General features: G+C 44.8%; 1 long non-coding RNA gene across 1 annotated transcript in view; it reads right to left on the bottom strand.

Moving 5' to 3' along the window:
- Positions 1-13,369, bottom strand: part of LOC139704688 (uncharacterized) — a 76,326-nt gene extending 62,957 nt beyond the window's left edge. The window contains exons 1-2 of the long non-coding RNA XR_011706599.1: positions 13,231-13,369; positions 7,025-7,191 (exon numbers count right to left, since the gene is read on the bottom strand). This is a non-coding gene — a long non-coding RNA (uncharacterized lncRNA). The remainder of the gene's footprint in view (positions 1-7,024; positions 7,192-13,230) is intronic.
- Positions 13,370-19,120: the final 5,751 nt, after the last annotated feature.

The following is a 19,120-nucleotide window of genomic DNA, read 5'->3' on the forward strand; positions in this document are numbered from 1 at the left end:
TTTTAGGCATAAATTTACCAGAAGTCATTGTTCTTTATTTGCATTTCCTTTCCTTATCAAAGTAAAACACTTGCGCGCTCGCATACACACACACACACACACACACACACGCACACGCACACACACATACACACGCACACACACTTGCACTTACGCAATGGTTTGTGCAATTGCTATGAGTCCAACAAGGCTTGTCTGGGTGTGAGCCGGCACATGTCTGGCTTCCCGCATTGAGGGCAAAGGGACACACTGGGAATTTCTCAAATGTTCACAAGAATGTAGAGAGGGAGTTCTGAGTAATCTTAATTCCTTGAACTTCTTGTGGGAAAATGCAGTCCCGATTTCCTTTTAGAGACAACAGTCTTTAAAAGCAGTTGAGAGTTTTCATTTGTTTATGGTTAGAGAATGGCATAAATGCACTTCTATGGAAGGTCCCAGCAAGTGAGAAATCCTGTCACAGGGACATCCCACCCTAGGCACACAGCCAGCTTGAATTCCCCCACCTTCCTTTTAGCTTGGTTAAGGGGATCAGCCTAATAAACTATTGATGTCCTTATCACCTTGCTTCCTTTGGACCCTTGGAGTTCTTTCCTTTATTCTGTTCTCTGGGCCTCTGGTATCTCCCAGGTAGAACCTGAGACATCATGCATCCAGGGGGCAAGCCATCTGCCTACAATTTGGATGGGCCAAGGGGCCACTTATAATACAATCCTGCTGCTAAGCTCGCTCCTCCATCAGAAGTCTGTATCCAGTGCCACATCTTCTCTGGGTTCCAGTCCTCCCACCTTCTAGGTTGTTAATTAGGTAATTTGATTTACAGAGGAGAAGGCAAAGAAAGAAAAGGGATGAAAAGAGGAAATAAAATTAAAAGCCACCCAAAGCCAAGGTGCCTGGGTCCCTCTCTGTGTGGTAGAGAATAGCTATGGTGGCAACTGCCCAAACCACGGTGTCCAACCCACAAACGGTGGGGATTTCCAGCCAGGGAGGGGGTGCTGCAGGGCTGGTGGTGCCTACAGTGTGGACAGCTGCCTGCGCCCATTGTGTTGGGACAACCTGACTGGATAGCCTGACGGAGGACAGCTTGACAGGTCCACAAGTGGCTGCTCACTCCTCCCAGCCTGACCATACTGGCTTACCCTGAGGTCTTAGTATCTGTCACCAGGATTTTTTTCCCTCAAGGAGAACCATAATAATAATAAGAAGAATCTCATTTCAAGGATTCAGCCAACACCAGCTATTTATAATTCCAGAAAAAGCCTAGATACCAAGTGGCACCATTCCTTCAAAGGGGGATTTGGTCCCACTTTTCTGGAGGCATGCAGAGGGAGAACAAATGCATATGGTACATGGGCCTCTTTGCTCTCATCTGGCCATCAGCTTACTCTGTGGATCCTTGCTTTGTGTGGTCCCTCTCAGGGGCCACACAAACATCACCCCTCTTCCCTGAGGATAAAGACTATGGGGAATACCTACAATGAAGAGTAGGGGCTTTAGGGTTTTATACCAGCTTCACTTCATTTGTTCTGTCATTCATTCTGTTATCTGAGAGACCGAATGGAAATTATAGGGGCTGAGGATACAGAACTGACTCCTCCTAGGCCTGGCTCCACCTGGACAGCTGGAAAGGCCTATCTCTTATGTTGGCTCAGTTTCCCCCAAAGAGGTGGAGAGCCCTCATTTGGGAAACTGCCTACAAAGCAGTTCCGCCCCTTTGTGAATAAGCTTTGGCAAGCACTTGACTGAGTCACAGCCTCAGTGACACAACACGTGACTTCAAATTGCCCAGAAGTATGACTGGCACTGTGGCCTGGGCCTCCCCTCCTGGAGGGCCTTTGGATGTGCCACTGTCAACTCAGAAAAAGGGAGCTAAAGATTATCTTGCTTGTTTTCTAAAAACCTCAGTAAGCTGCTGAGTTTGAAGGCCCTGGTCCATACATGGTATATTCCTTAAAGGCAACTTGAGGTAAATACTGATTTTTTTTTTTTAATTAACTAAGCAAAGCATATTTCTATAGGAGAAAGAAATTCCCTGATGGGTTTCTTAAGCAGGTGGGAGAGTGGACTATGTTCTTACTTGGGAGTGGGGACATCAGACCCAACTCCAACATCTGGCTGGTGACACCTTGATTATTGACCCTTGAGGCACAAGGCTGACTTTTCCTGAGGGTCTGTCTCAGTCATGGTTCTCCCCAGTCATGCCCCCAGAATTCCTGGCCCCTGACATGCTGGACCCAATTGACCCACAGCGAACATCTACTTGGCCCACCCTGGGAACGGCCCCACTTCTCCTAGAGCAGGACAGAGCAGAAATGGAGGGAGGCAGTGGAGAGCCATTCCTGCATTTACTGAGCCAGCTGAAGCCAAGCAGCTGGTGGCTTGTCAGTGTCAGGCCGAGGCCTGAGTCATGGCTCTGTCATAGCCCTCACTTGAAGAACTGACCCACAGAGGAAATTACACAGCACTCTGTGGCCCATGGTGCAGGCAGGGGCTTTTCCAAGGGCATCAACTGGGAAGGCAGAAAGCAGTCTCACCCACATTGGAATCTAAGGCTTGGGGACCCCTTCTTACTTCAGGGGAGAGGGCCTGGTGACTACACCCTGACCCATTTGTTACAGAGCTGCATGCTCACCAAACCAGTCTTGACCCACACAGTTCCTTGAGCTGCAGCTCCCAGTCCCTCTGTAGCCACTCACCCAGAATCTATACTGGCTCCAGAACCTCTCTGAGGGACCCTCCATCAGAAAAGACAATGTGTCTCTAAGATACCTACCTATAAGACTCTGGGCAACTACATGATATTCTCTCTGTGCTCAATGGTGCACACCTGTAATCCAGTCCCAGATTCTCAAGAGGAGGAGGCAGGAGGCTCCCTTGGGCCCAGGAGTTCAAGGCCAGACTGGGCAACATAGCAGGACCCTGTCTCTAAAATGATAAAATACAAATAAATATATAAATAAATAAACCCTCTGTGCCTTCGTTTCCTTGTCTGTAAAAGAGGTTTGAACACACCTCACCAAGTTGTGACAATTATATGAGAATATAAGCAAAGGACCTGGCAGAGAGCGGCACAGAATAGGTGCTCTGTACATGTTCCTGGTTCTCAGCCTACTCAGATGCAAAATCCAGACTGGCACCAACCCCTGTGGCTCAACTGTTAGAGTTTCCCTCTTTGCTTCCCCTATATCCAGTCCCCCAACCCTCCATGCAAATGAGTGGTTGGAGGAGGAGCAGGAAGCGCCATTGTTGTAATAGTTGATTCACCTTAGTGTGAAGGCTGGCCCAACTTAGGGCAGACCACTGAGAAGGACTCTTCACCTTCCCCACGCTTACACAGTCTGTGTGTGTGTGTGTTGTGTGTGTGTGTGTAAAGGGAACAACATTCATCGTGCATCTACTGTGTGCCAGGCCAGTGCTAAGCCCTGCACTCTTGGTATTTCATTTAATCAGCACAATTTGCTGGGCTGCTTCTGCATCATTCCAGTGTGGCTTTTCATACAAATGTTCTTCAGCTGGGGTGGGGGTGGGGAGCTCCATTTCTATTTTTATCTTCCATCAGAGGGTGCTCTGCTTGGGCCCCTTATCTCCCGCCGCTAACACTTTCACCTACATCCGGCTGCAACTAGAGGCTTTAGTTTTGCAAAGGGAACTTTTGCTTCACATCCAGCCACCTCACTTCTCCCTCTGAGCCCTCTTTGAGGTTCCTTCTTCCAGGGCACCATCTCCTAGCCTCTTGGACTAGATGGAGGTGGAATCCATGCTTCTTCCTAGAACCCAGGAACCACCTGGGGTAGGACATCTTCCTTTGCCTCCTTCCCCTGGCAGTTAAAGGGTTCTCTTGGACCAACAACCCCTCCCTGCAGAAGGCCAGGCATTGGAGGGCAGACCAGGATTCCAACTGGCTCAGAGCTCCCCTAGGGTCCTCGCACACCACTGTGTTTGATTTATTTTAGCCCATTCCACTTTTGGCTGAGCATTTGAGAGTACAAATCGGGATCAGAGGTACAATAAGGATTCTGCAATGTGAATTTTTTGTTGTTGTTGTTACTGGGGAATAAATCCAGGGGTGTTTAACCACTGAGCCACAACCCTAGTCCTTTTTTTTTTTTTTAGTTGTCAATGGACCTTTTATTTATTGATATGTGGTGCTGAGGATCGAACCTGGTGCCTCACACATGCTAGGCAAGCGCTCTGCCACTGAGCTACCACCCCAGCCCCAACCCTAGTCCTTTTTTGTATTTTATTTAGAGACAGGGTCTCACTGAGTTACTTAGGGCCTCGCTAGGTTGCTGAGGCTGGCTTTGATCTTCCTGCACTAGCCTCCCAAACTGCTGGGATTACAGGCATTTGCCACCATATCTGACTGCGTTGTGAATTTATATCTATGAAGAGCTTAAAGTTATTCTGCATGTGATTTTTTTCAGTGCTGGAGATCAGACTTGGGGCTTTGGGTAAGCTAAGGAAATGCTCTACCACTGAGTTACATCCTGAAGTCCTTGGCTTGTGATCTTTATAAATGCTTTGCCTGTCCATAGGAGAAGAGGGATTATTATCTTTAATGTACAGCTAGAAACTGGGAGGCCCAGAGAAATTAAGGGCACTTATTAAGGGAAATCAGCTGCTTTACTGAGTATCTTCTGATTCTTATCTCAGGGCTACTTTCTTCCACCAAGTGCCTCAGTGCCAGTCTAGGTGCCTGCCATTCAGGCCAGAGCAGTCAGAACTCAGGGAGAGAGTTCTGGGAACATCTCTCCCCAGGGAACGAAAGACCAAGAGACCCATGGCTGAATCTTTTACTGGCTGACTGGCTCTGGACATTGAAGAGTCACAGCTTTAGTCTCCTGCAGCTATGATCTTCTTGAGAGAAAAACTAGGCACCTCTCTCTTTATGTGATAATGTCTGACACTGAAATAACACTTAAATAGTTATTTCTGTGCACCAGGTATAAGAGTGTTTTCCAGGAATGGACTCATTTAACCCTCACAAAACCCTAAAATACATTTTTTTAATATTTATTTTTTTTTAGTTTTCGGCGGACACAACATCTACAAATAAATGTTGTGTCCGCCGAAAACTAAAAAAAAAAAAAAAATAAATATTAAAAAATTCTCTCTCTCTCTCTAAAAAAACAAAACGAAACAAAACAACAACAACAAAAAACTTGTCTAAGATCACACAGTGAGAAAGTGTCCAATAAATATGACTTTTTTTCAACTCCTTTTAAACTTCTTAACTCCTTGGGGCAGAAAGTAAGTTTGGTTCCTAAGACTATTCTGGACATAGGTTCAAATATCCTCAATCTGGTTTCCTTCTGCATAAAACCAAAATTGCACTTCAATTGGTAGGTACAATTGTGGATTTTTTTTTTTTGTACCAGGGATTGAATCCAGGGGTGCTAAACCACAGACCCACATCCTTAGCCCTTTTTTTTATTTTTGAGACAGGGTCTGGCTAAGTTGCTCAGGGCCTCTTTAAGTTGCGAGGCTGGCTTTGAACCTGCGGTCCTCTTACCTCAACTCCCCAGCCACTGGGATTACAGGTGTGCTCTACCTCACACAGCCTGATTTTAAGTTCCTTTTAATGTTGTACGTTGTCAGGATTATATAGATTGCTCATTTTGAAGCAATTTGTAATTACTGATGCTTTCCTTCATCTGGAACTCTTTGTACAAAGTGGCCCAGAGAAAGGACAATGACAGAATTGCTGAATGGCGTCAGAGTAGAATGTATGATTCAGAGCCTGCTCCCTGTGGCCATTCAAGGGCTTTTCTGAACAGAGGTCCTGGCTGTGTGCCACCTCTTGAGTGACAGAGGAGCAGGATTAATATGTGCCTAAAGATAACTGGCCCAGAGCCCTAGAGAGAGGGAAACTCATCCCATCCTCCATGAATAGGTTCAGAGAAACAAACTAGCAGGAGGAAGGGCATTTTAGGGTGACAATTTTTGACTCTTGGGACATTTGGATGCAGCTATTTTCACACAGTTATCTTTAAACAAAACCACTTAAACATTAGCTAGCCGTGCTACACTTACCCTTGAGGACAGTACAGTCAAAAGGGTCCTGTTTGGGCCCAGCTCAGTGAAAATACAGGGAGTAGATGGGTTGAGGGGGAAAAGTGAAGTCAGAATTTATTCCCTTGACTTCCTGTGGGGTCTTCAAGGGTGACTGCTGGGCCACAAGTGCAGTGGTGCATGCCTGTAATCCCAGTGGCTCTGAAGACTGAGGCAGAAGGATCATGAATTTAAAGCCAGCTTCAGCAACCTAGTGAGGTCCCAAACAACTCAGTGAGACCCTATCTCTAAATAAAATACAAAAAAAAAAGGGGCTGGGGATATGGGTTTCAGTGTTTAAGTGCCCCTGGGTTCAATCCCTGGGACCAAAACAACAACAACAAAAGAGTGGTTGTTGGTCACCTGAGGGTGGCACACAGTTATCAATGAAAACTCTCTTGGTTTCTGCTGCCCTCTCACGCAGCCAAGTGTCCGGCTGGACATCTGCCAGGAGCCCCAAGTCCTGCACTAACCCCAGTGGCTTTGCCACATCCTGGCCCTGCCTTTGTAAACAGTCTTTTTTATCAGACTCTCTCCAAATTACCCACCATGTGTGCCTGTGACAGTTGACTCCTGCCTTGATGCACTTAGGCCCTCTCCTCTTCTCCAGGCTGTCTCCAACCTGATCCAGTCAAAGTGGCTTCCACAAACACTGCCCTCCATTCTGGGGGGGGGGGGGGGCGGGCAAGGTCTGGAAGATCCAAGCTGGGTAGATTTAAAGAAATGGATGGGTCTGGTGTCTGGTGCTTTGAATACTGCATTTCCTGGGAGCAAGCCCTGCAGCAAACACTCCTAAGTCAGAGATTTTGGTGTGCCAAACACATTCCTCTGGAGGTACCCGTCGTCCTTGTGTCCATCATTGCAACAAATTGAGACTTCCTTTGTCCAGGTGGACTAGCTCCTCCTTCCCCGCCAGCCCCACCAATGGGATAGCAAGTAAGCAACCCACAGTTCACGTCCAGCCCATAAGGAATACCTGGAGGCAGGAGGTGAGGGCACACAGGGTGATGTCTTTTTTTGACCTGTGCAACACAGGGATGCTGACTGCCCATCAGTTTTCGAAGAAAGAGGAAACGCTCGCCGGCCAGTCCATGCTCTGCACTCTGGGTTTTTTCCCGGTTCAGAGAGTCCCACAAATGCATCCTGTTACCGAAACATGAGTCAGATGAATCCTGTTGTAGCCTCTTCCCCAGGTGCACAGATATACAGCCAGAAATCAGGGTGGGGACTGGAACTCAAAGGAGTCTGGACTTTGCAATCTAGAGGAGAGGTTGGGGAGCTTCCTGCAAACTCCCCAAATACCTTGAGTACACTGGCAAGGAAGGGATCTGGGAGGTGGAACTTGCTCCTTAATTGCAGAGCTGGATTAGAGTCCAAAACTCCAGTGTGGCCCAGCACCTCCCCTTTAACCCTGCTCTCCTCAATTGTTTTCTGAGCAACGTTTCTAAACCCCTTGCCAAAGGCCTGGACTCACAGGTCAAAGAGGCTTTGCTAAAAACTGGTTGTTCAAAAACTGGGAAGGGATGATTCCTGGTGTGTTAAGGAAAGTAAAATGCCACCTCCTGAAGCCCTCCCTGATGACCCCTGTGGGAGTGATTGTTCACCTCTCTGAAATCCTCTGACCCTCAGGATCTTTCAAAGTAGGCTCTAAATGTTAATATCAATCAATTTTTTTTCCACCTTTGTCAGTGTTCCTTTCTCCTGCACAGTACCCAGGCTCCTAAGCAGTTTTCCACCTCTCCATTCATGCCCAACCTTAGGAATGTGTGTTAAATTTTCGTCTAGCCTCTCCTTGATTCTACCCCTATTACTGGCTGCTGGAGAGTGGGTCATGGAATCCTCACCAGTGAGTGTGGTTATTCAAAGAATGAGGCTGAAGAGCCAGTCAAGATGCAGAACTAGCAAACCAAAAAGAAAAAGTGCCTTCCCCTTATCAAGATCACGGGGGCCTGGTTCACTGAGCAGCTGGGACAAAGAGTTCCAGTTAAGACTCAAAGCAGCCATTGAAGGAGCCAGTTTAGGAGGTGAGGCAACACCACATGTGTAGCTGAACCCCTTCTTTCCTGGGGAAGGATCTGGGCAATCTTTCCTGCATTTGTGACTAGAGATCTCGGCAAACAGAAAGATTTGGTTACAGAATTCCCTGTGCCAGGTGTGGTGGCACACATCTGTAATCCCAGCAGCTTGGGAGGCTGAGGTAGGAGGATTGCAAGTTCAAAGCCAGCCTCAGCAACAGCAAGTTGCTAAGCAACTCAGTGAGACCCTGTCTTTAAATAAAATATAAAATTAAGGCTGGGGATGTGGCTCAATGGTCAAATGCCCCTGAGTTCAATACCTGGCATTCCTCTACCCTGCATTTCCACCCAGAAAAAAAAAAAAAAAAGTTCCCTGTACCTGAAGCAGTCCTAGCTGTCAAGGTCAGTGTCACCCTACTGGCTGTGACTTTTACTAGGCTACTCATTGCACTCATGTCTCAAATAAGGAAAAATGAAATATAAAAGAGTCTTGGGAAAACTAGGAAGCTTATTACAGGAATAACTCAGAAGAAATGGTTCAGCACTTCTTCATTCCACAAAGGGAACCAGAAGTGTTGCAAATAATGCTCTTCCTGCTAAATAAGTGTCACGGACTCTCCATCAGAAGAATCAGATAAAGGCATATTGACACAGGAACAAGAGTTTTTATTCTTATGTTTGAACATAAAGAAGGCAGAGAGATTTCTGGGAAAGAAATCCAAGACCAACTCAAGGGAAGGACAAAGGTGTACAGCTTTTACAGCATCTGCAGGGTAGGCAGGGATCCAGTGTCCTGATAGCATCTCTGCTCCATGTGATGTATGTCTCATTGCTATCATCTCTGTCTTATGGTGTGTTTTTCACTATGCTAATAAAGTAAAGGTAACTGTAGGTTACTTTAATGACTATTCTACCCATGAATTTGCTCTTCATCACCTGGAATTTACCCCTTATCATCTGAAAGAGCCCTTAATATTATTTTCAGAAAGAAAAGGAAATACTATTGTTCTGTCTTAGTACATTTGATTTTAGTGACCTTGTCTTGTCTGACCCTGATTTCTTGGTATTTCTGCTGATTATGTGGTCTCTGAAAGCTGAAGTTGACTTCTCATCCTCCTGTCTCCTGGTGTGTCACCTAAATTTTATGGGCTTGAAGACTATTCCATTTGTTAACACCTGATTTTCCATTGTTAAAACTAACTTAACTGTTTCATTTTTTTCTGGAGAGATTTTATTCCCTTAATTCTAAGGGGTCCTGTTTTTCATGGGGGTTTCTGACTGTCTCAGATTTAACAAGATCCTGACCCCTAAACTCTCTGGGGAAGCCCCAGGCTCAGTTTTCAAGGACTAGTGCTTTCACTTTTTCAGAAATGGTAGAGTCTGGAATGGTTGAGTGACATGATGCACTTCTGCAAGAGGACTACAGACTTGTTTGGACCTGGTAGTCAAGGCATTTTTCTAGAATACCAGGAAATTTTGAACTATTAATCCATCTCAAGCAACAGTGCTAACAGAAAATTTACCTATGATAGAACATAGAATCACGACCAAACTTTCAAACAGAATGATCAATGGTTTTCTAGTTTTGCTTTACTATCTGTTTGCTCTTATTAAGTATATTACTTTATAGAACATATATGAATTATAATTAGTCAAGAAATTGGAAGGATTGAATTCGGGGACTCACTCATGCTAGGCAAGCACTCTATCAGTGACCACATCCCCAATCCTTTTTATTTTTTATTTTGAGGCAGGGTCTTGCTATATTGCCAACACTGGCCTTGAACTTTTGATCCTCTTGCTTCAGCCTTCCAAGTAGCTGAGATTATAGGCAAACGCCACTGCACCCAGCTACTTGAATTGTTTGTTTATTTTTTAAAGTACTTTCCCAGATGTCATTCCCTCCTTACCAACTCTGTAATTTCCTTAATTTTGTACAGCCCTCACATAGTATATATTTCAGCCAATAAGAACTCAGTCAACTTCAGAACATCCCAGCTTTGTACATCACATTGTGTCACCCACTTGCTGAGGTCAACCACACTGTGGTTTGGTCTGAAACTGACTCGAAGAGTTGAGTTACAGACCTGTCCAAGAGTCCCAGAAAGGTCCTTGAGCTGGGGACTAAACACAGCACTGCCTCAGTCACAGGGCTCAGGACTGGGGAGGAGGAGTGTTCTGAGATTAGACTGATTCTCTCTCCCTCACTCTCTCACAGACACAAACACATGCGCACCCACACTGGTTTTGTTTGGTGATGAAGCTCCTTCTTTGTCCAGAAACACTTTTCTCTAAAAAGAGATAAGAAGAAAGCTCAGTGCCTAGCATGCATGAGGCCCTTGGGTTCAATCCCCAGCACCATCACCACAGAGAGATAGAGAGAAAAAGAGAGTGGTGGTGGGGGGGATGCAGATTTCTGTAAGCCACTCAGCTGGCATAGAACTTCTTCCATTCAGATGGTCCCTCTCTGGGCTGGGGGTCATCAGCATTGTTCCCATGAGCTGCCCCGATGCTACTTTCCTAAAGACCAACAGTTCTTGAGAACTGGAGCCATAACAAACTTTTAAAACTACTTGTAGTACTTTTAAAATATATACTTAAAAAGTAATCTAATGAGGCTGGGTGTGGCAGCGCTATAATCCCAGCTACTTGGGAGACTGAGGCAAACTGATCATAAATTTGAGGCCAGCCTGGGGAACTTAGCAAAACCCTGTCCGAAAATAAAAAATAGAAAGGACTGGGGGTATCCCTAGCAACACATAAACACACACACACACAGGCTGGGAATGTAGCTCAGTGGCAAAGGGCCCCTGGGTTGTTCAATCCCCACTTCTGCAAAATACAACAACCAAAAAAAAAAAAAGAAAGAAAGAAAGAAAAGAAAACGAACAAACAAAACACCCAAGGCTTGACCAACTTTTAGACCACAGAGGTGTGCAGGGAAGTTGGTTCTTGTTTTAGCTCTGTGGAGAAGCATGGGGGAATGAGGCAGCTTCCTGACAACAGCAAAGATGCCCAATGCCCAGGAGCTCCCAGTTGAATTCAGCCATCTGAGCAATACAGCTGGCACACAGAAACCACAGAGCTAAAGCAAGAACCAGCTCCTCTGCACACTACTCAGAGCTGCAGCTGTCACAGGGCTTTGCATGCTGACCGGAGGGCCCACAGACGTGAGGGGCCATGACCATTGATGAATAGGAGGGATGAGACCATTGAGATGGATGTGAGTGACCACAGATGGATGTGAGGAATGTGACCACTGAGAGAGACGTGAGGGACATGCTAGGTCCCAGGCAGCACAGGAGGGAGGGAGGGATCAATTCTATCTCCGGGTGACAGGAAGGCCTCTTGGAAAAGGTGAAGGAGCTGAGGTTGGTTAAATCCCCAGCACAGGGAAGGAAGAAGGTAATTTTAAAAACTGGGTATGGTGGAGCTTGCCTGTAATCCCAGCAACTCAGGAGGCTTAGAGAGGAGAATAGCTAGTTTGAGACCAGCCTAGGAAACATAGCAAGACCCACCTCAAAATAAAAAATAAAAATGGCTAGACGTGTAGTTCTATGATAAAGTGACCCTGAGTTTAATCCTAATCCTCAGTACTGGAAAGTAATGCTGGTGATGAAGAAGATGATGATGATAACGTTGATGAAAGTAACCTAATGAGCAGCATATACCTTATATAATATTTTTTTTCCTTTCCTTTCCTTTTTTTTTGGTACTAGGGAGATTGAATCCCAGCCAGTGTGTGGGGGGTGGTGTTTTACTACTAAGCTATATCCCCAGTTCTTTTTATTTTTTATTTTGAGATCAAGTCTCTGAAAATTGCTTAGGGCCTTGCTAAGTTGATTAGACTGAACTTGAACTTACCATCCTCCTGTCTCAGCCTCCTGAGTCCCTGGAATTATAGGCATGTGCCACCATGCCTGGCCACTTTATATGACTTTTAAATGGCTTCTATCCTGGTTTGTTTATAGGCATGCATTTGGTATGTGCTTGATCACTATATTTTTCTTTGTAGTTTATTTTCTGACTTAATGTCCTATGCTAAATATCTCAGATGCATTTCCATCAGTTTCGGTTTTCTATTGCTGTGTAACAAAGAGCCCCCAAAATTAGTGGCTTAAGAAGACCTTGATTTATAATTTTTCATGATCCTGTTTGTAGGCAAAAAGGTTTTTTTGTGTCACCTGCTATTGCTCAGGTGGCTGCATTCAGCTGGGAGCTCAGCCGGGAATCTCTGTTCCTCTCTGGGTCTTGTTCTCCCAGGCTTCTCCACACTCCTGCTGGCTAGCTAGGACTTCCTGACAGCATGGCAGCTAGATTCAAAGAAGGAGTGACAGACCTAAAGTGTGAGCGCTTCTCAAGGCTTTTCTTTTGTCATGCCTCCTTAGAGTCCCACTGGCCAATGTCAGCCACATAGTCAAGGCCAGTGTCAATGTGGGAAAGAACTATGAAAGGGCATGGATTCCAAGATTGTGCCTCATTAAAGGGCGCCAATGTATTAGTCCACCACAGCTTCATTCTTATTCCAGAAGACTATTAATAGTTGTGAATTTGACCTTTTCCAACTGAGAGCTAGCCTGATGCTGGAAATGTGATTTTGCAAGGATAAGGTTTGAACTGTGCACCTCCAGCCCAGTGTACAGAAGTGGAATTACTTGCTGGTGAGTGAGCCTGGTGTTTACCTGGCACCTGATTCCCGTCAAGGCTTGGTTAGCCTCTGTTCATCTTGGCTGGCTATAGATCAGTTCTCACAAAGTGGGGTGGGGGAGGGAAGCTGAGGCAGGAGGATCTCAAGTTAAAAGTGAGCCTCAGCAATTCAGTGAGACCCTGTCTTTAAACAAAATATAAAAAGGACTGGGGATGTGGCTCAGTGGTTAAGCACCCCTGGGTTCAATCCCCAGTACAAAAAGATAAAAAACAATAATAATAAAAAAAATCTAGTGATTATTGGAAAGAATAAGCAGATGATGCAAGAGTATATATAAGACACACAGGGGCCCTCTGAAGATGTGATTCAGGGGGTAAGGAGCTGTAGGAATGTTTCCCCATGTCCACATTTGGAAACTAGCAAAGCTCTAGACATCCCTGTTATGAATGCTGCTGTATTCACATAACAAAGCTTTTAATGATATTAACAACATTTAAATATAAAGAGAAATTTACTTACCTGGGTGTACCATTCCAATTTTCAGTTTCTCTCTGAGAATACCTCTCAAGGCAGAGACAAAGCCAAAGGCCTCTTACCTGCCCAGGCCTCCTTACAACCCTGTCCCTTGTGATTGTTCCAGGTCTGCATTCATATTCTTGTATATTTTGCATAAGTGTGAGCATAGAATAGGTATATTTTGTGTTCTTTCTAAAATTCATCCTACGTAACTTCCCTTTTCCTGTTCTGTGTCTCACAGTTTAATACTTCTCCTACTGGTGGGCACATGGACTTGCCACATTGTTGACGTTATAAATAGCACTGCTATGAATATCTCTGCACATTTTTTTATTTTGGATTATTTCCTTGAAGGTAGAGTATCTAAAGTGGGCTAAGGAGAATCAACATACCTTTTTTTTTTGGTGGTGGTGGGGTTCTGGGGTTGAACCATTCACATCTCAGCTTAATATGGCTTACCATGTTTTTAATCAAATCTATCCGTCTTTTCTTATTTGATTACTTCTCTTTTAAACTTTGAAAGTCATCAGGCACAGTGGCACATGCTTGTAATCTCAGCAATTTAGGAGCTTGAGAGAGGAATACAGCAAGTACAAGGCCGGCCTGGGCAACCTATCAAGACCCTGTCTCAAAATAAAAAAGGCCTTGGGGTATAGCCTAGTGTTGGAGTACCCCTGATTTCAATTCCCAGTACCACTAAAGAAACAAGCAAACAGAAAAATCCTCTCATCTCCAATATTATATTACATATTTTCTTTCATTAAAAAAGATGTTATGATTTTTGTTTGTTATTGTATATCTAACTCCAATCCATCAGGGATTTTTTTTTTTTTTTTTGGTGGGGTTGATACAGGAACAGCTGAAAATTTGCAACAAGAGTTATGTTGAGCCTAGCGCAGTGGATTACGCCTGTAATCCCAGTGAATGGGGAGACTAAACCTGGAGAATTGCAAGTTTAAGGCCAGATTCAGTAACTTAGTGAGGTCCTCAGCAACTTAGGAAGATCCTTGTCTCAAAAAACAAAAACAACAACAAAAAAAGGCTGGCAGTGGCAGTGTAACTCAGTGGTGGGTGCCCCTGGGTTCGATCACCACAATACCGAGAGAGAGAGAGAGAGAGAGAGAGAGAGAGAAAGAGAGAGAGAGAGATGGGGGGGAGAGTAGACATGATGGAGAAAGATGGGAAGGAAGCATGGACATGACATTTCTAATAGAAATATTGAAAAGAAAAAATAAAAAATAAAAGAACTCTTGAGCCTCATGCACATTTATTAAAAAATATTTCCAGCACCTTATTGGAAATATACCTAATTGGGAATATTTCCAGCAAAGTCTATAACAGAAAAGGCATAGACTTTGCCCTCAGAATGGGGAATCCAAAAGGGTGAGAGTCACAACGTAGTGTTCTGACTGCTCTGGTAACAACTAATAGGAAAAATGATAGCCTGTTCTTTTAATATCCAGATTAAATTGTGCAACTTAAAAAAAAAAAAAAAGAAAAGAAAAAGAATAGCCTGAATGATTCCTGGAGCACTGTGACATAATCAACACTGCCAAAGACTAGTACCAAGCCCCAGATATGAAGACAAAAGAATCTAAAAATTCACAAAATGGGCTGCAAGACTATATATCGAATTCAGGAAAGTGTTCCCTTTAGAGACCAGAGGAGGGAAAGAATCGAGTAGGAGTAGTAAGCAGAAATTTTGTTGTTTTATGCATCACATCCCATTTTCTTAGAGAAAAAGAAATAAGGATTTCAAGGAAGTATCACACACGAATTGTGATATTTCTTTTTTTTAATATTTATTTTTTAGTTATAGGTGGACACAATATCTTTCTTTTCTTTTCTTTTTTTATTGCTTGTTCAAAACATTACAAAGCTCTTGACGTATCATATTTCATACTTTAGATTCAAGTGGGTTATGAACTCCCATTTTTATCCCGTATACAGATTGCAGAACCACCATCAGTTACACATCCACATTTTTACATAATGCCATATTAGTAACTGTTGTATTCTGCTACTGTGGTGCTAAGGATCGAACCCAGTGTCTCTCGCATGTTAGGCGAGCGCTTTACCTCTAAGCCACAACCCCAGCCCCAAATTGGGATATTTCTGAGAAAAAAAAAATACATTGGTTGAAACATGTACAGATGTGTGAGAAGGAGGGGGATAACTGAGGAACCCTGAAGAGGGTGGGGAAGGGGAACTGAAGGCTGAAGAGGGGTTGTCCTGCCCAGCTGGACATAGGGATTAATGGGTGCAGTACACAGGCCTTTCGGGCAGAAGCATGGATAGGCCAGAGACAGACTGTGGTAGGCAAGTTTGACATGCACCCTGAGGGCCTCAAACATCCCCAAAGGACTTGCAGCTCTCTCTGGATGGAAGACTTGCTCCAGGGCTGTGTAAAGGGGGACCTAAGGAACTATGGACCACTCAGGGCTACCCTAGCTCAGGATCAGCCCACTCACCACCATCCACAGTAGCATAAAACTAAGCAAAAATTGTAAAGCAAACAACTGGTGAGGGCCAGGAGAGGCCCTTATAGGGGACAGTAATCATGCAGAGTAATTTCAGGAAAACTCTCAGCAAACTGGGAAATCAACAGGACGGAGACCAGGGCCAGGTGGAGGCTGGCTGCCATTTTAGGGGGACTAGAGCCTAATACCCGGACCTCCTCAGAGGATATCACCTCCTACCCACTTCCCTCCAGGACAGCTGAAGAGGTCAAGTCCTTCCTACTCACCCCACTCCAGGAATGTGGCAACCACCCAGCCAATTGGATGTTTTCACCTAGGGCTTTGGCTCCTGGGTGAGCAGCTGAGGACACTGGTAGAGGTCATTTACAAAAGCAGGTGCAGTAGGCATGGCTGTGGCATCAACATCCTGGCCATGATCACTTGTGGCCTGCTGGAGCTGTCATTTCCTGACCTTCTCAAGCTTGGTCTCCGTAATCACTTGTCCATCCTGTGAGTTCTTCACCACATTAAATTCCTCCCTGCTTTAATTACTGGAGCTGTTTTATTGCTCTTGGACATAAGCATCAGGATGGATTTAACCACTCAGCTGTCCAGTGCGCTGCAGAGAATTAGCCAGAATATCCTGTAATCTGCTCTTCATAATATATCTCATACCTAATTCACACCCCTGACCAGATCCAGGCCTGGGTTTTCTTACTCTGAACAACTGCAGCAGCTTCCTACTTGGGCTCCCTCCCAGCATTCTCTGCCTCCCAAACTCTCAAGTATCACCAATGGATTTCTATCCTGTGACTTTCCTGCTCAAGAACTTAGTATGGCTCACTAGTGCCATAGGCCAAATCCAGGTGCTTCCTATAGTCTGGTCCTGCTGCTACCATCTGACCATAAAAGCTCCCTCTTTGAGGAATGCCTCATATATCACCTTGTCACCTTCCCCAATAAAAGGTCTTGCCTCTTGTCTGTCTAAATCTTGGTAAGATTTTGGGGTAAGGGTTGTCTCACTGGATCTGTATCAATGCTCTAGGAACTTGGTTTGAAGCAGTCACTGACCCTCCCTGGGCTGCTGCCAGCACCTATAGAAGGCCTGGGTTGGATCAGATGTTCCTATGTAAAGACCCTCTTGACTTTCAGGAGAAGGGAGGTCACCCTTTTCCTTGACAGAGGCCATAAAGGGACCACCCAAAGACCCCGCCCCACCGTCTCTGTCTCCTTCCTTCATCCTGGAAATCCTATGAGCCAGGTGGATACAGGTTGGTTTGCATGGTTGAACCTCAGAAAACTGGAGACAGTCATTGCTCTCAGGCCCATGATGGCACAGAGCTCTCCTTGGCAACAGTCACACAGTTAAGTCCCTAGCAGTGTGCAGTCTGGTACTCTGTGATGCCACAGTCCACAGGACCTGCTTTTCTCTCTATTGCTTTTTCAGGAAAACAAAACAAAACAAAAAACAGTAAAGCTATTCTCATTTTAAATTAGTTCTGAAAAACATCTGTAAGAAGGCCTGGGAGGGTCAGTGTCAGAGCATACAGGTTTGCATTACAAGTAACAGAGGCTCTGAGTTGCTGCCCAGGCCTCTCTGTCACCTGTGTCATGCATGTTGTCCTGCTCTGAATCACTTTCTGGCCATTGCTGGCACCTGGTTCTCTCCCCGACCAAACTGCCTCTGTGAGATGGGCACTCCGCTGGGCTTCTTCTCCAGCTTAAAAGAATGTTCCTCCTCTGATCATTGCCCTCGATCTGTCTAGACTCTGCCAGGGTTTTAGCACAGCGCTCTCAGGAGCTAAACATGGCCCAGTTCCTGGGATATAATTAGACTAGTCTGAGTGCTCTCCCTGGGAGTGTGCATGTGTGTGCGTGCCTACGTGGGTGCATGCAGGTGTTTGGGTGTGTGAGGGTGTGTGTGTGAGAGAGAGAGAGAGAAAGAGAACTCACAACCCCTTGGCTGAGGGGTTGAGGGGTTGGTTTGTGGGGGGGAGCAGCGTGACAGCACAGCCACACTCTCCTGCTGAGGGCAGGACATAGGGGAGCCTCCTGCAGAGAGAAAGCAGGCAAAGCTCCTTGGAGAGGGGCAGAGGAGGAAGACCCAAGTGTCTTCTGATGGTGTTTCAAGCCTCACCTTTCACTGTCCCCTGCTCCAATGAGGCTCTGGAGCTCTCAGTCAGGGGTTGAGTTACTTTGTAATGTAAACCTTACTGACTGTCATCCTGGGATATGCTCTGTGTCCTCTGGCTGTCCTTTTCCCTCACAGATAGGTATGTGGAGCACATTCCACTGTGGATTAATGTTTTTGAGAACAAATTAAAAATGAGAATAGCTTTACTATTTGTTTATTTTTCTAATAATCAAAGTGATAGAAAAGAATAAAAAGAATACATTTCCCTGACTTATGTTAGTTTTTTTTTTGTGTGTGTGTGTGTGATGATGATTCAAGTTATGCTTTTAGAGATGGGGATGTAACTCTTTGGTAGAATATGTGCTGAGCATGCCCTGGGTTCAGTCCCCAGCATATTTCTCTCTCTCTCTCTCTCTCTCTCTCTCTCTCACACACACACACACACACACACACACACACACACATACACACACACAGTTAAATTTCTAAAATATAGTCTTGGAGCTGAGGTTGTGGTTCAGCGGTAGAACACTTGCCTAGGTTCGATCTTCAGCACCACATAAAAATAAATAAAATAAAGGTATTATGTCCACCTACAACTAAAAAATAAATATTTAAAAAAATAAAATATAGTCTTTATGGACTAGGGATGTAACTCAAGAATCTAGCCTTACTCAGAATGTACAAGGCCTGGGTTCCATCCTTAGCACTACAAAGAATATAAAATAAAATATTTAAGGGGACTGGGATTTGGCTCAGTAGCAGAGTTCAATCAATAAATAAAATAAAGCTCCATTGACAACTAAAAAAATATTTAGGGATGGCTTTATATGAAGCGACAACTGGTGTTTACTTTGATTTTGGGGAAGAGGTAGATGGAAGTATAAATGAGACAAAATTACCCATGAGCTGATAACTGAAGCTGGACATGGGATTTATTTTTAATATTCTGTGTACATTTTTGCATATTTGAGGTTCTCTATAGAAAGTTTTTAATTTTTCTTAAGCCTAAAATGCAGCTACCCATCACCGTTGACATCTTGGGACATTTGTCACTTAAAAATGTCAGAAGAACCCATTGTCTATGTTTGGAGACTGTGCTAACTGGAAATAAAAATGCCAGCACTCATTTTGCAGCCTCCCTCATGTGGCACATGACTTGAGGCTCCAGCAATCTCACCCTCTGCTCAGACCTTGAATCAGAGGCTAATAATGGGAGGGATTGTGTGGAATCCATTCCAGGCACAGTGGATAGCCAAGCCCAGCAGTGTGCAGAGTTTGGGATGCTAGCAGTGGAGGC

This window comes from Marmota flaviventris, chromosome 2 (assembly GCF_047511675.1).
Source record: "Marmota flaviventris isolate mMarFla1 chromosome 2, mMarFla1.hap1, whole genome shotgun sequence".
Lineage (NCBI taxonomy): Eukaryota > Metazoa > Chordata > Mammalia > Rodentia > Sciuridae > Marmota > Marmota flaviventris.